Consider the following 17,355-nt stretch of genomic DNA (forward strand, 5'->3'; position numbering starts at 1 on the left):
GCCTCCTCCAGCGTCTCGCCTATAACCATAGTCATAGAAAAGTGACGCTGCATTCTGTCACTTCCACATTTCTTCGTGTAGTGTAAAGTGAAATTTGCATACTTTATTGCTTTTATTGGCTGTTTGAGCGCACAGTTCTACATTTTCATAACCGCCTTCAGCTGAGACAGGCTGTCCCGTGCGTCGAGGTTAGTTAGTCTGTTGTGCAGAGTCTGACGTGTGCAGGGGGTGAGGGTCAGACGGACGGCCCTGCGAAGCCCAGGACAGAGCGTGATGAATGGACGGGTGCGTTGGGTTCAGCGCGGGGACGGCCTGGGCGGGCGGTGCTCGGCTCAGGTCGCTCTCAGCGAGAATAATGAGGGGAGAGTTTTATACTAGAGACTCGAGAGAACTGGTCTGCCTCGGAATGGTTTTTCTTTCGACTCTGCACAACGGTTTGGAAACTTGTTTGTATAAAATGTACTTGGGGCCAATCAATGGGAAATGCACTTCATGAAGCAGCAGTAGGAATATCCTCAGTTCTGCTCATCGGATGGGAGGCGGTAACTCGCGTCACAGCCGTGGTCTGAACGCGGACTGGATGAACTCACCATCGCCAAATGTTAACATCTTAACTTCCACCTGAATGGATCCCGTTTCCTCCAGTTTGGCTTTACCCTAGTCAAAAAGCTTCTTGGGAAAAAGCACCAAAATAGCCACAAGAAATGAGAAGAAAACAAGGATGTAAACGCAACAAAAATGTGACAAAAATGTGACAAAAACTCAACCAAAGAGTGACAAAAATTCAACAAAAATGTGACAAAAATTCAACAAAAATTCAACAAAAATTCAACAAAAATTCAACAAAAATTCAACAAAAATTCAACAAAAATTCAACAAAAGAGTGACAAAAATTCAACAAAAATGTGACAAAAACTCAACCAAAGAGTGACAAAAATTCAACAAAAATGTGACAAAAATTCAACCAGTGACAAAAATTCAACAAAAATTCAACAAAAATTCAACAAAAATTCAACAAAAATTCAACAAAAATTCAACAAAAATTCAACAAAAATTCAACAAAAATTCAACAAAAATTCAACAAAAATTCAACAAAAGAGTGACAAAAATTCAACCAAAGAGTGACAAAAATTGAACAAAAATTTAAAAAAAAGTGACAAAAATTGAACAAAAATGTGACAAAAATTGAACAAAAATGTGACAAAAATTCAACAAAAAATTGACAAAAATTCAACCAAAGAGTGACAAAAATGTGACAAAAATGTGACAAAAATTCAACAAGAATTCAACAAAAATTCAACCAAAGAGTGACAAAAATTCAACAAAAATGGGACAAAAATTCAACCAAAGAGTGACAAAAATTCAACAAAAATTCAACCAGAGTGACAAAAATTCAACAAAAATTCAACAAAAATTTTAAAAAAAGTGACAAAAATTCTACAAAAATGGGACAAAAATTCAACCAAAGAGTGACAGAAAATTCAACAAAAATTCAACAAAAATTCAACAAAAAGTCAACAAAAATTCAACAAAAATGAAAAGAATAAAATAGATAAATACAAAAAAATACAAAAGATGACACAACACAGCAAAAATGCGAGGAAAAAGATCAGTTTTGTGGGTCTTAGCTTTCAAATGAGGTGTTACACAGGCCTATATGATAGCCAAAGAGGACAGAATGCATTTGGTGTAGGCGGGTGGTAAGAGGTTAAGGGTTTTCCGGTTTCTCACATTTTTATTTCGTCAAACACATGTCTGTAATAAAACACCTTTACTGTAGAATCCCCCAGACTTGCCTAAGAAAGCCCCGACGTCCAAAAGTTTCCAGGATGTTGAAACGGGGCTGAACTGTCTTCCTCTGAAGCGCGTTAGACATCGTGCCGTTTGTTGGTTCATTGGTTCAAATGGGTTTTGTTGACGCCGCATCATTTTTGTGTAAAAGTGGATTGCGAGAGTTGCTGCTTTTCCATGGAGACTATAATCTGTGCAGTAATCTGCCCCTGACCGAGGCCCGGCTGCCAATCGCCCTCAGTGGTTTCTTTCTTTTCTACCTGATGATAAATATCGGTAAGACCGTTCTGAAAGCAGAGCATGAGAGGTCTGATTTTGTTCATTTTAACAAAGCCTCATTTTTGCAGCATTTTCAGTTTCGAGCTGCAGTTTTCGAAGGCCACATAGAGAATGGATCGCGGTTGTATTGATTAGTATCTCAGGTCTTTTTTTGCCACTGAAGTGAAAGGCATTGAGTTGTTTTGGTTTTGTTTAAGCTGTGGTTTATAGCTCTACCTTGACTGTGTTCATGAACCACTCAAGTAAAAGTAATATTTATCTGTTTATCACGAAAAAGGCGAAATTGAATCAAAATCGGATCCATATACTGTAGCTATAATGGAAAAGGTGTTATCATTCATCACTCAGCCCTAGTCATAGCATATCTTTTAGCATTAGCATTGCTGTCGTGTTAGCTTTGTCCTTGTGCTAGCCGAGCTGCTGGAGCTCTGTGGTGGGTATTTGCCTCGGTCCGATGCTCGGCCCGGGGCTCCTGCTCCGGATTCTATTTTTAGAGACATCGGTCTTCACTTTGGAGAAACAAGAGAAACACGGGAGCGTCGTGTGCAACAGTACATTCGATCTGTTCTGGTTGACTTTTACACAATATTTAATGCTATGAGGTTAATGTTGCTCTGTTTTGTTGCTGCACCTATGTAAGCCAAACATAAACAACTACATAGACCATGATCCTTTGCTCTATTTCAGTAATCCTGGCCTGCCACTGATTTGTATTAATCAATTGATTACTGAATTATGGCTTGTGTCAGCAGGGGCGGACGGGCCACATGTCCGTTCTGGAAGAGCACAGAAGGGCCACCAGTCCCGCCTCAACCGAGCTTTACCCAAATCTAAAAGCTAAAAAGAAAAGCATCAAAATAGCGAGAAAAAGGGGATGAAAAGTCAAGAAAAACATGAGAAGAACACGGACAAAAAAAACTACAAAAACGTGAGAAAAACACAACAAAAAATGATAGAAAAAATAATTAAAATATGACAAAAATGTGGCGACGTGACGAAAAGTTTCCATCATTTTTGTAGGTCTTAGCTTTCAAATGAGGCGTTACATTGTTGATCTCCAGTCGGGAAGCTTTTAGATTTGGGTAAAGCCCAGTATAAAAAAAACATGAATCTAAAAGGAATTCCGTGGAGTATGGGGCACCACAAGGTTCAATTTTGGGGCCATTATTATTTATTATTTATATTAATGATTTTGCTTCTGTTTTTACGACCACCTTTCCTGTTCTTTTTGCTGATGATACCAGTCAAAAAAATAATAATAAAAAGCCGAACTGGGGGAAATGCACTCGTTAATGTTAAGGCAAAATATGTATTTGTGGAAGTGTCACAATTACGCTAATTTGGGCCAGGCTGGTCAGAGTCCAGGGCTGTTTTTCAGTCCCAGTCCGCCCCTGTGTGTCAGGTTTCAACGTCTTTTTATTTTTATTTTGTTGACATGTTACTTACAAAGATTTGTTCTGAGGTATCTTTGGGATGTATTTGGCCTGTTATTGGGTCTAAAGCACGAACGCAGAATGAATTCCCTTAACTGTCAGTATAAGACGGAGAACTGTTTTCTCTTGGGCGCAGATGCTGTTGCAAGAGCGTAATGAAAAACTCATTTTGAATTCTCAAAATCCACCACTACATGAAAATCGAAGTCCTGTCTCGCTTTAAAATAGAGGAAATGTGTGTTTTTGCGAAGAGCCCGGGAGGAGGATGAGACGTGACTGTGCCCGGGCGCCGGGATGAGGAGCGTGAGTTGACACAGAGGTCGCTTCTGTCGGGGCCGGTCACATGAGCGGCTGATCCCACCGCACTGGGAACACGCCCCGGTCATGTCTGATTAGTCCTGGGTTTTAGACTGGGTTTAGTTCTGCTTTCCGCCCCTGGTTTAGTCCCAACTTTTAGTCCTGGTTTAGCACTGATGTAGTCTTTGTGGGGTCCAGGTTCAGACTGGCTTTAGTCCTGATTTAGTCTTACTTATTTGTTGCGTTTTTGTCCTGGTTTAGTTTGGTTTCGTCCTGGTTTAGTCCAACTTTTAGTCCTGGTTTAGCACTGATGTAGTCTTTGTTGGGTTCAGGTTCAGACTGGCTTTAGTCCTGGTTTAGCCCACGTTAAGATGAGCTTTAGTCCTGATTTAGTCTTGCTTCTTTGTTGCGTTTTTGTCCTGGTTTAGTTTGGTTTCGTCCTGGTTTAGTCCAACTTTTAGTCCTGGTTTAGCACGGATGTAGTCTTTGTGGGGTCCAGGTTCAGACTGGCTTTAGTCCTGATTTAGTCTTACTTCTTTGTCACGTTTTTGTCCTGGTTTAGTTTGGTTTCGTTCTGGTTTAGTCCAACTTTTAGTCCTGGTTTAGCACTGATGTAGTCTTTGTTGGGTCCAGGTTCAGACTGGCTTTAGCCCTGGTATAGCCCACGTTAAGATGAGCTTTAGTCCTGATTTAGTCTTACTTCTTTGTCGCGTTTTTGTCCTGGTTTAGTTTGGTTTCGTCCTGGTTTCGACTTGATTTAGTTTCGTGTTTTAATCCTTGATCCCGATTTAGTCCCAGTTTGTCCTGGTTCAGTCATACTTGGTCCAGTATTTGTTTGGTGCTGGTTCAGTCCTATTTTGTCCTGGCTTTGGCCTGAGCTCCCTCTGGTTTGAGTCCGTGTTTAGGCCTGGTTTGTCTTGATTTAGTTCTGGTTTAGCCCTGCGGTCATATTTGTAGTCCTGGTTGAGTCCCCTTTGGGTTTGCGTAGCCCAGGTTTAGACCTAGACTTGTTATTCTTAGTTTGTTCCTTTTGTGTCCTGGCGTTCTCTTGGTTCCTTCTGGTTTGGATCCTCTTTAGTCCTGGCTTTAGTCCCGTTTAATCACATTTAGTCCCGGTTTGGCCTGGCCTTGGACTGGCTTCTGTTGTCCTGCTTCCATGGGATCAGCGCAGGGAGTCAAGGTGGGCTCGGGGAGTGGTTTCGGACGCGGCCCTCGCTCCCCATCGGAATCCCGTTACCATAGAAACCGCAGCCCGCCAAAATGAAAGGCCGCGGCGAGAAGGAAAAGGGGCGGAAATGCGAGAGGAGGAGCGGGAGGGGGAGGGGACCGGGGCTAAACCAGGACTAAAACCAGGCTCAAATCAAGGGGCTAAAACAGTGTCCGGACCAGGCCTATGACAAGACCTAAGGGGGGCTGGATCTGGACTAAAACCAGGAACAAACCAATGCTGGACTGGGACTAAATCCAGGCTAAAGTTGGGGCTAAAACAAGGACTAGAATTAGAGCTATAGAAACAGTCTAGCCTTGTCTAAATCAGGGTTAAATTGGGGGCTGAACCAGGATGAACAAAACTGGCTAAATCAAGGCTAAGACATGGATGAAAGGAGGACTAAACCAGGGCTAATCCGGGGTCAAAGCACTGTGGACTAGACCACAATGCTTAAAACAGAGACTATAAAGGACTAAACCATCATCAAACCAGAAGTAAACTGGAGCTAAATCAAGACCAGGACTAGAGGATTTAACAAGGACTAGTCTAAACTGAAACTGTACCAGGATTAAAACGGCCCAACCAAAAAGGAGCCAAACCTAGACTAAAGCGGGACTAAATCATGACTAAACCGTGGCTAAAGCAGGACTATACCCGGGCTGAAACGAGGGCTAAAGCTGGACCAAAGCCAGGGCCAAAGCCATGGCATATAACCACAGCTTAACAAGGATAGACTAGCCCGGTCTAGTCCAGCCCAGCCCTGCAGTTGCCTGCGTTGGGTTGGACTCCGGGGAGCCGTGCAGCCTCCCTTGGGCGTGTCGTGATAAGAGCAGAGTTTGTAGGTCGAACAGATGGAGACACACCCAGAGACGGCTTTAGCCTGGGACCGGAGAGACGCCGCTTCAGGACTGAGCCGGCGCAGACAGGGCTGAGTGAGGCCTTTGCTGAGGCAGAGGTGGGTCGGACTCCACTTTGTTTTGTTTTTGTTTTTGAAACTAATTCTTACTGCAGTTTTTGACACACAGTACTTCCTATTTGTACTTGAGTATAGTTATTTATCCATAGATTTCCTTGTTACTCTTGAGGCAAAAGGAAGTACATTGTATGTTCCCTGTGGCGTATCCTTAGAGTTGAGAGTGTTTTACATTGTGTGTTGCATTAGTTACCGACAAGATAATGATGAATCCTGTTTTCTCAAGTAAGATAACTTTTATGACCTTTTTCACAACTTAGTGCTTGGAGATGATCACAGATGGCTTGGAACAGTATCGGCAGAACAGAAGTGCATTTTTCCTTTTAAATACAGTTATTTAACTTGAAGGCACACTGCATGTTAATTTCGTCAACTAAAATATTTAGTCTTAATTTTAGTCAAAGTGTTATTTTTGACGACTAAAATTGGACTAAAACTAAATTAAAAGTTTCTCATGAGACTAAAACTCTGACTAAATGTCCAGATATTTTAGTCGACTAAAATAAGACTAAATAAAAATGAAAAGGAGAGACTAAAATCATCCAAACTTCTATTGACCGTCTGAAAGAGCCTCAGATCATGTAAATTCTCTGCCAAAGGATCAGCTCTTAGTTTTGTTCATGTGGAGCAGCTCCATGAAGCAGAGGAACAAGATTAAATATGATTATAATGAATATTATCAATGCAAAGTCGACTAAATTAGTCTTCATTTTAGTCGACTAAAATGACATGCAATTTTAGTCGACTAAAACTAGACTAAAATTGAAAAGTTTTTTTTTTTTACTAAATCTTGACTAAAATTAAATTACATTTTAGTCAAAAGACTAAAACTAAATTAAAATATGTTGCGCTGCATAATGTACAAAACATGCTCCTCACGACCAGCTCGACACAGACAATATTGTTTTTGGTGTGAGTGATCAAAGAATGGATTGGGTTGAGGACCTAACCTATTTAAAAGGCGTTTTTGGCTGCCTTTAGTCAACATCTCCATGGAAACGAGTGAGAGACGTCCCGCTGAACCGCTCACAGCAAAGACGCATGTTTGTTTGTCGACAGAAGAATAGCTGTCTTTTTTTTTTTTTCCATTCAAACCTTTATTTAACCTTAACTCCCGCCTGAGCCGAGCACATTTTCTCCAGTTTGGCTTTACCCCAATCCAAAATCTTGGAAAAAAGGTGTGAAAATAGAGACAAAACTGAGACGAAAACAATGATGAAGATGTGACAAAAAAGTGAGAAAACTTTGACAAAAAAGTGACAAAAATGTGACAAAAATGTGACAAAAAATAACAAAAAAAATGACCAAAAAAAAGAGACAAAAAATGTGACCACAAAATGACAAAAAAAGACAAAAAAGTTACAAAATGAGTTGAATACCCCCCCCAAAAAAAGATGACGTGAGGGAAAAGATCCATTTAGATGAGTTTTGTAGATCTTCGCTTTCAAATGAGGCGTTACACTGGCCTACAGGATTTGGGTAAAGCTGAACTGGAGAAAATGCTCTCGGTTCAGGCGGGAGTTAAGAGGTTAACCAGGAGAAAAAACTAATTGAGATAAAAAAAAGAATCTCAGAGAAAAGAGAGAGTTATTTAGATAAGGCAGCCTCCTGAACAGGAAAGCGCTGCGGGAAACCCTGTGGGTAGTTTCATCTCTGTAAAAGGTTCATACTGTCTTCTTCATTTCAACTATGGCTGTTTGTTCTTTTTGGTAAGACCAGGTGACGCTTCTGAGGAATATCACAGGAAGTGATCGAAACTAGTAAAGGAGGTAAACAAACCTTTCTGTCTTAGCAAGAGAACAAACAGTCATAGATATGGGTCGTTTCAGCTGATTGTTTGGTGTTATCCCTGTTGGAGGATGAGCATTACCTTCTGGGACAGGACGTATTTATGAATTAAAGTAGCTTTATTGTCTATTACCCACTCACAGTCCATCTGCAGTATAGATACAGACGGCATCTCGTCATAGAAGGGGGCGTGGCTTCGCCGAGGGGAAAAATAGAATCTTTAGAGGAACACAATTTTTCCCTCTTTTTAGCCATTTTCTGGTGGAATATGAACTTATTTATCACACACAAATAAAGTCAAGTGTAAATCGGGTCCATATGGATATTTTCTCACAGCAGATTGTTCAGTAGAAGTGAAAAAACGGCAGTTGTAGCTCGCGCTAGCTAGCCGTTAGCGTTAGCCCAATGCTAACATGCATTATCAAGCTAACATTCTCCGTTATTCATGTATTTATGGGCTGTTGAACCACTTTGCTCCTCCCCATGTCTTTGTATCTTTATTTAGTAGAAACTATGTTCATAATTCAGCATTTGTTAAAGTAGTTTTTGAATAATTAGAGAAAGTTTAGATTTTTATCCAAATTGTTTTCCCCCTTAACTGTTTTTAAACATGACCATATATGGGCGATTCCAGAGATGCCGTCTGTATCTATCCTGAATATTCGGGGAGAGTTGGACCTATATCTTTTTGATTCTGCCATCTTGTCATATATTACATTATAATTATACCATACCCACCGCTGGTTGAGTTGATTTATCTGAAGAGTATTTGTCTTTTGAATTCAAATTTGAGGAGCGTGTTTGTTTCTGTATCACCAGTATTTGACGGACGACTGGTCTATGAGCCGCGATACACGACAATCCCTCAGAATGTGTTTGTCGAGCGGCTTTCGCACAGTAAGACGCCACTTAATGGGACATTCAGGGATATTCCGGTGTTTGCGTTGAACTTGATGTTGCCTAAATAACTGCACTTGCGGAGAGCTGTTGGCGAGCTGTGTCTTTGTGACTTATTAATGAAGCCCCCGACTGTTGTATCTGTAATGTGAGACGGCTCCACTGAGGACGGAGCCAAATGAAAGAAGGCGTCAACCTGCAAAGCAATTCACACACAAAAAAAAAACGGCTTAGAATTCGATTTATTCTCGAGGCGGGACCAAAGTGATGTGCAATTAACGGCAATACAAACGTTTTGACTGTTAAAATGTATTTGTTTTATCACATTCATCTGGAAAGCAATTAGACTTTTCATAAAATGTTGCAACACAGTGCTGCTAATAGTAAGAAAATCTTTCATTGGAATCACATTTTTTCACTGTTTTTAGCTGTTTTCTGTTGGACTATTAACACATTTATCGCACACCGCTAAAGTCAAACCAAAATTGGGTCCATATGGATGTTTTTCCACAGCAGATTCTTCAGTAGAAGTGAAAAATGGCACTCGTTAGCTAACGTAGCATGAAGTCAAGGTTAGCTTTGCTAGCTTCCTGGTTAGCAAGTATTTATGGTTGAAGCATTTGTTAAGTAATGGTGGAGAAATTGGAGAAAGCACTGCAAAAAGCATTTAACTGGATCAGTATAAACATCTCAATTTGAGCATAATAATCCAAATTTTAGTTGCTTTGACTAGTTAAGAAGTTCTTGGGCATTTTTCCTAGATTATTTCACTTGTTCTGAGATGTTTCTGACTCGTTTCGATACATTTCGTCCTTATTTCAGGTCATTTTCTTTGCCAATGGGGTAAGAATATTGGTCTTATCTCATTGGCAATTTTACTTTCTTATTTCAAGTGAGATTTACCCTAGAACTGGTCTGAAATGTCCTCAAACAAGCAAAGGAAACTTGGTCCGATCAGGAAAAGTGTCTAAATGAGTGAAAACCACTCAAAACAGTCATTTAAGCCAATGCTTGATATTTACTTTTTGTAGTGAGTTATTTTGTTTTCCCCCGGCTGCTTCACACATGCCTATCAGATGTTTCGACTGTAAAGGGGTGGATTCATGTAAGGTTAAAGGCCTTGTACCTGCTTGTATTTTTTTTGTGGTGAAATAATATTTGTTTTGTCCTTCAGTATAATTCTATCTTTTTTATCAATTGTAAACTAGCAGCTAGTTGTTGTTTTTTACATTAGCATGACAGTGTTGCTCGCTAAATCATCACTAAGAAGAACCGTTAGAAAAGCGTTTGGAAAGCTAGAGATTAGTTTGCACCACAACTAACAATTGAAATTTGACACACTCTGTCTTTTACGGTTTGTTAAAATAGAGAACTGGGTAAATTATGAAGCCGGGTGGACACTGCACAATAGGCATCAAAATACAACGTTAGCGCACGCCCGCCAGAGTCACAAGCAACAGAGTCCAGGTCCGACTCTGCATTTCACAGCTCTTTCCCTGCACTTTTCCACAAAAAGTAGCTACGATTGTCTCTTTGAACCATCACACAGTGGAGACGAGTGCAGGCTCATGATTTTACAATTGCCACGTCATGCAGTGTGACATCTAAAAATCGTTCCAGACAAAATATAATCACGCAGTTTACACAAGGCATGAGCTTTGAAGAAAAGTGAGAAGACTTGTTAATTTTAATGTTTGCCTGTAATCCCCTATTTCCCGCCTTTCACATAAGGTTGAATAAAGACTCTTCGACCCTTCCTTGTAATTGGACATAGTTGTGATTAGCAATACGTAGATTGTAACTGGACAATTTGTTTATGTTGCCTTAGCTACTGGTGTAGAAGCTGTCGTGGTGGGAAGGGTCTGTGGCGTGTGTGATAAGGCAGAAATGTGAACAATGCCAGGTGTGTTTGCAGACGGGGGAGAGGGGAGTGGTCTGTGGTCGGTCACCTAAAACTCTACATGTTTGCGTAAAAGTCCTCATATCCTGGACAGGGGCGCCTCATGGCTCACCTGTTCAGTACATCCCCACCTGCTAGACCGGCCTGGGTTTGATTAAATTGTTTTCATATATTCTGCATTTTGTCTTGGATTTACCCATGGTTTGGCCCTAATGTAGGTAGAGATGTTGGTGAAGTTTCTGTGCCCAAAACGCTTTTGCTAACTTCCTGTTGGCCAGTGTAAGGTCTATGCTATTTATAATAAGATTAAAAAGTAAAAAAAATCAACCTTTTGTTAAAGAAATATAAAGCCGTATATCCTTTTCAAAATGAATTGCTCTGACTCTGACTCTATTTCAACATTTGTTAGCGCCAAATTAACATTTAGCCTTTAGCTTCACGGCTAAAACATCTACATTTGTCTCGTCTTTCGGAAGTATTTACATCCTAGCATGTTGTAAGTGGTTACTCATTAGCTGCATGTTTTCTTCCACGTACTGTTTACGTACTTTAGCGAGACAAGGCTAACTCCCCATAGGAGTAAAACACAGACAGGAAACAGTCGTTACCTGCAGGAAGTTAGCATCATGTTGCTATCAAGGGTATAGATACAGACGGCATCTCTGGAATCGCCCATATATGGTCATGTTTGAAAACAGTTAAGGAGGAAAACAATTTGGAGAAAAATCTAAACTTTCTCTAATTATTCAAAAAATATTTTAACAAATGCTGAATTATGAATATAGTTTTAAACTAAATAAAGAAATAAAGACATGGAGAGGAGCAAAGTGGTTCAACAGCCCATAAATACATAAAAAATGGAGAATGCTAACTTGATGCTACATGTTAGCATCGGGCTAATGCTCACGGTTAGCTAGCGCGAGCTACAACTGCCGTTTTTTCACTTCTACTGAACAATCTGCTGTGAGAAAATATCCATATGGGCCCGATTTACACCTGACTTTATTTATGTGATAAATAAGTTAATATTTCACCAGAAAATGGCTTAAAAGAGGGAAAAATGGTGTTTCTCTAAAGATTCTATTTCCCCCCTCGGCGAAGATGACGAGATGCCGTCTGTATCTATACGCATTAAGTTGCAAATTCATATAACAACGTGCAGACTTGCCACCCAGTTTGATTCTGTTGCCGCGCTGTCGCTATGCTAACATTTCCTCTCTATTTTTATGAGAAACTTTGGATGAGGGTCACGCTGAGGTCACAGAGACATCACTTTGTCCCTTTGTCATTTTAGCCCTGTTTTAGTCGTGGTTGGGCTCCCCAGAGGAAGCAAGTCAGTTTGTTTACCAACTGGTTTATCTACCTTAACTCCCACGGCATTTTGTAGTCTGTCGTTAACCTTGAAACCTCAGTTTTGTTTTGCTTTTTGGGAGGGTCCAGCTCATTCCTGGCAGTCCACAGTGAGACCTCTCCCTTCCTTTTTTTACTAAACAGAATGGCTAGATTCTTATCATACAGTTTAAACAGACGGCATCCACCATTATTAATATTTTGATCAAGAAACAACAAAGTTCACCTTTTCAAATAACTTCACAGAGAATTGGACAACATTGTGATTGGCGTGTAATTCCAGTGAATGAAAGTTGGAATGGCCAAAGGTTCAAACCCTACTCCACCTTCATGGAGCGGCTCCTCAGCCCCCTCCTCTGCAGAACCTTCACCTCCACAGCCTCCTCGTGTTTTTCGGGGGAAGGTGGACCGCCCTTTTGTCTCGAACAGCAGGGCGCCTCGGACTGTGGTCACTTTATTTACATTTACAAAGAGAATGTCTACGACTCAAAGTCCACTCGATGACTTCTGAAATCTTTTGTCTGGACGACTTAAGGGCCGTTATCTTTGACTTGTTTTTTTGCAGCTTTTACACATGGCAGAAATGAAGGAAATATCTTGTGTGTAGACCAGGCTGATTTCTACTTTGTTTGACTTCAGTTAACCTCTTAACTCCCACCTGAACATGTTTTCTCCTGTTCTCCAAATTCTCCAAATCTAAACGCTTCTTCAAAATAGCGACAAAAATCGAGAAGAAAATGAGGATGTAAATTGACAAAAATCCAGCAAAAAAGTGACAAAAATCCAGCAAAAAAGCGACAAAAAACCAGCAAAAAGTGACAAAAATCCAGAAAAAAAGTGACAAAAATCCAGCAAAAAGTGACAAAAATCCAGCAAAAAAGTGACAAAAATCCAGCGCAAAAAAAGACAAAAATCCAGCAAAAAAGTGACAAAAATCCAGCAAAAAAGTGACAAAAATCCAGCAAAAAAGTGACAAAAATCCAGCAAAAAAGTGACAAAAATCCAGCAAAAAAGTGACAAAAATACAGCAAAAAAAGACAAAAATCCAGCAAAAAAGTGACAAAAATCCAGCAAAAAAGTGACAAAAATCCAGCAAAAAAGTGACAAAAATCCAGCAAAAAAGTGACAAAAATCCAGCAAAAAAGTGACAAAAATCCAGCAAAAAAGTGACAAAAATACAGCAAAAAAGTGACAAAAATACAGCAAAAAAAGACAAAAATCCAGCAAAAAGTGACAAAAATCCAGAAAAAAAGTGACAAAAATCCAGCAAAAAGTGACAAAAATCCAGCAAAAAAGTGACAAAAATCCAGCGCAAAAAAAGACAAAAATCCAGCAAAAAAGTGACAAAAATCCAGCAAAAAAGTGACGAAAATCCAGCAAAAAAGTGACAAAAATCCAGCAAAAAAGTGACAAAAATCCAGCAAAAAGTGACAAAAATCCAGAAAAAAAGTGACAAAAATCCAGCAAAAAGTGACAAAAATCCAGCAAAAAAGTGACAAAAATCCAGCGCAAAAAAAGACAAAAATCCAGCAAAAAAGTGACAAAAATCCAGCAAAAAAGTGACAAAAATCCAGCAAAAAAGTGACGAAAATTCAGCCAAAAAGTGACGAAAATTCAGCCAAAAAGTGACGAAAATTCAGCCAAAAAGTGACGAAAATTCAGCCAAAAAGTGACGAAAATTCAGCCAAAAAGTGACAAAAATCCAGAAAAAAAGTGACAAAAATCCAGCGCAAAAAAAGACAAAAATCCAGCAAAAAAGTGACAAAAATCCAGCAAAAAAGTGACAGAAATCCAGCAAAAAAGTGACGAAAATTCAGCCAAAAAGTGACGAAAATTCAGCCAAAAAGTGACACAAATTCAGCCAAAAAAAGACAAAAATTCAGCAAAAAAGTGACAAAAATCCAGCAAAAAAAGACAAAAATCCAGCAAAAAAGTGACAAAAATCCAGCAAAAAAGTGACAAAAATCCAGCAAAAAAGTGACAAAAATCCAGCAAAAAAGTGACAAAAATACAGCAAAAAAAGACAAAAATCCAGCAAAAATGTGACAAAACAGCAACAAAAAAGTGACAATAATCCAGCAAAAAAAGACAAAAATCCAGCGCAAAAAAAGACAAAAATTCAGCGAAAATGTGACAAAACAGCAACATAAAAGTGACAATAATTCAGCAAAAAAGTAACAAAAGTGCCATTAAAAAAGTGACAAAAACACATAAGGGAAATAATAAGTGACGACAATGGCAAAGAGGAGAGAATGCATTTGGTTTTGGCGGGTGGTAAGAGGTTAATTGTGCTGCTATAGCCTCTAGGAGCTACTATAGCCTTTTGACCTTGAAAGTAGCAAAAAAATGTGGACCTGAAAATACATTTTAAGTTCTGAAATTTACTTTGACCTTTGTATGTGACTGAATATGATACTTTATATTGAATCAGCGTTTAGCATAGTGAGGTATTAGTGAGGTAGGTATTTTTTATATGTCACAATATTTGTCCTACAAAAGCACATACGTCCGACTATCGATAACTAAACAATCTCTCAACAGTCGTTTTTGACAAAGTCCTGCGGCCCACTGAAAATGCTTCTGTGTCCCCCTTTTGGCCCGCGTGCCACTAGTTGAGAACTACCAGCCCCTGTAAGCTGCTCCGTCGTTAAACCGCAGGGGGGAGGGGGCAAGGATGGGGGCGGGCCACACCCTTTTCTGATTGGCCGGGGACCACACCTCGCTCCGGAATGTGCTCGACCGGCTCACTCCCCTTTTTTTTGTTGTTTTGTTTTCAGTCGTGAGCTCAAGAGACAAAAGGGAGAGATGCTTCTGTGAAGAAAAGCAGGCCGCGGGACGCTTCGAGAGGGATTTGATGCTTTTGTTTTAGAGCGCTTTTGTGTTGTTTTTGGAGGAGGTGTGTGTGTGCCGGAGGAGAGCAACACTGAGAGCGAGGCAGAGGAGCCGGAGGTAAGAGGCCAATCAGAAACAAGTGTAAATTTAGTGCGTTTGGGACGTGTGTTGTGGCCGAAGGGGGAAGCGCCGGCCGCTCTGTGATGGTGCAAACACCAGAGAGTTCTTAAAGAAACTGTTATTTGTTGGCTTGTTCTGGCCAAATTTAAGTGTGTGTCATTTATTCAAGACAAAAGACTTATTCTTGGGAAACCTTCCTATTCTTTTTCTGTTTGTGTTTCATTTTAGTGAGTGTATTGTAGTAGTAGTAGTAGTATTATACGTTGTTATTGGTACAACCTTTTTTTGACAAGTCAGTCTAAAACCTGGAACTTAAAGGCGTTCTTAAAAGTTAAATCTTAGTTATAATTGCTTGTTTTGGTCATTTCATTTAGTGTTTTTTGAAGTCTTGTTTTGAAACTATTTCCTGAAAAACAAATGACTTTATTTATTTATTTGACCTTTTTTTTTAACGAGGAAAGTCCCATTGAGATAAGTATCTCCTTTTCAGGGGAGTCCTGGCTCCAGAGGGGAACCTATAGTACATGTATTAGTGACAGGGGAAACCGGAGTACCCGGAGGAAACCTATGACTTACAATCTGTACACGAAGCGGCTCAGTAAAGTAAATAAATATTACACACGTGTTCATATTTTATTTTTTATTCTTGATTTTATGCAAGTAGTTACTTGATTATTTTTTGCCCACTCTGTGTAGCACTTCAGAGACTCTGTTTTGGTAATGTGTCCTATACAAAAAAAACACACATTGCATTGGAGTAGTTACAGTGGTAGTAGTACCTCAGTGTGATGATTCGGATGATGATTATCAGTAGGTTTTTTAATAGACAGACATATTTGGGATGGCCTATGGTCATGTTTGAAGCAGCCAGAGGGAAAGCAAAGAAGAGACAAAAACAGAACTTCCTCCCATTTTTACTTCATTACTTCAACAAATGCTGAATTCTGAATATATTTCTGTACTAAATAAAGACACAGAGGCATGGAGAGGTTGAACAGCTCATTAATACTTAAGACGGGCGATGCTAACCAGAAAGCAAACGCTAGCTTCATGCCGCATATGCTAACGTTAGCATAACAAGTGCCGTTTTTCGCTTCTACTGAACAATTTGCTGTGAAAGAACATCCATATCGGCCCGATTTCGGCTTGACTTTAGAGGTCTGTGATAAATATATTTATAGTCTGTCGGAAAGTGGCTAAAACAAGTGAAAAATTGTGATTCCCATGAGAGGTTTGTATGACGCGTTGTCGTCTGTATCTGTAGGTGGCATTCACGCGGCGTCACTATATTCTAAAATGCTTCCATCTGAAACTATGACATGATTTGGAGACGAGTGGTTTTCTTGAGGTTTGCAGGTGTGAGATTACACACGTATTGTCAAGCGAACGACAAATGTGCAGGACGCGGTTGTGTTGATGAGCGCAGGCCGGTGGGAGTGTGTATTGCAGCATGCGCGTCAGTCAGCCGGGAGGTGCGAGGCTGTAACATCCTGTTCCTCTAAATGACAGTGAACGCGTCTCACACTGCGTGCTAATGGGGAAGCTTCCGACGCAAACCCTCAACCACGTGTGTAATAATTAACACGCAAAGTTATTAATGAAACGGTTTGATAAGAAACTTCATCCATGCGCCCACTTCCTGCTCTGTACTAGCATTAAACGCGCTTTAAGGAACGGACCGACACATTTCATCTCCTAACCCTCACCTAAACAAAGCGCTTTTTCTCCAGGTTGGCTTTACCCAAATCTAAAAGCTTCTCGACTGCCGCACATTATTGTTGTATTTTTGTCGTTTGTCGTTGGTTTTTCGTCACTTTTTCATCTAATTTTTGTCACTGTGTTTTCCTTGAACATTTTGGAGAAGTTTAAAAGGTATAAACCGCATTCGGCCATGACACATTTTGACAGTACTGATATATTTTGTCCCGGCGTTAGTTTTTCGGTGTGCACTTTCTTGTTTGAAGTTGATTTCAGCGGAGCAATGACTTCAGGTGACCATCAGTAGGATCTGCACTCACGCATATTCCACACACCTCCGAGAATATTGTAATCCAGTAAGATTTGCTTTTGGAGTTCTATGGGAAGTATTGCATTGTACAGTATTTGTCTGTTTACTGTTTGCATGCGAGGTCTAACTTGACTCGGCTAAAGATTCCACTCCGACCCATTTTTCCAGTAAACTTGTCAAACCAGTCCTGTCCCAGTCTTTAGCCACAGATGTGATCTTTGGGGGCAGCAGAGGAGCGGTGCTACTCCCAGCCAGCAGGGGGCAGGGGGTTGATGGCTATAGCACCTTTTCAGGTTGACCTTAGGCTGCAAAGATCTTTAATAAAACTCTTGCTAGGACATGGCCATCGTAATACGTTCTCAGTCATAAATGGCATTTGTGACTGAGATCTTTAGATCCTTAGACCTATGGGTATAAACCGACCACAAACAGTGAGTGTATCACCTTCTGCAGTTGAATCAATGAACATTTTGCTCC

General features: G+C 40.1%; 2 protein-coding genes across 2 annotated transcripts in view; one reads left to right on the top strand and one right to left on the bottom strand.

The window, feature by feature from the left end:
* The window catches only part of LOC306970399 (protein sprouty homolog 3), a 489,858-nt gene that overhangs the window by 83,343 nt on the left and 389,160 nt on the right, over window positions 1–17,355 (bottom strand). The window lies entirely within an intron of this gene.
* klf8 (Kruppel like factor 8) overlaps window positions 1–17,355 on the top strand; it is a 61,977-nt gene that overhangs the window by 10,507 nt on the left and 34,115 nt on the right. The gene's annotated exons all lie outside the window — the stretch shown is intronic.

Source organism: Gobius niger, assembly GCF_951799975.1.
Source record: "Gobius niger genome assembly, chromosome: 11".
NCBI lineage: Eukaryota > Metazoa > Chordata > Actinopteri > Gobiiformes > Gobiidae > Gobius > Gobius niger.